The sequence below is a fragment of the Notolepis coatsorum genome (assembly GCF_963971535.1).
Source record: "Notolepis coatsorum genome assembly, chromosome: 5".
NCBI classification, from domain to species: domain Eukaryota; kingdom Metazoa; phylum Chordata; class Actinopteri; order Aulopiformes; family Paralepididae; genus Notolepis; species Notolepis coatsorum.
The window spans coordinates 159,108,095-159,108,379 of NC_140169.1; positions in this window are offsets into that span (position 1 = coordinate 159,108,095).

The following is a 285-nucleotide window of genomic DNA, read 5'->3' on the forward strand; positions in this document are numbered from 1 at the left end:
CATACAGTAGCTCTAAAAAGTTTTCACGATTTGATGAACTCGGACTCTCATCATGTCCTCTTAGAGCAAGCCCTTGTTTGCCAAGATAAAACAACATACAGCCTCAGGTGATCGCTAGTTATGCCTCTCCTCGCTTCTCTACAAAGCGATCGGCGGGCTGAAATTCAGAACACAGATGTTTGCTTTACTCTGCCTGCGGGATCAGGATGATCATGTGAATGATGTGATTGGCCACATTATTTAACCTGAGCCTATGCGTGATTGGTTACTGCCTGTATACCTGGA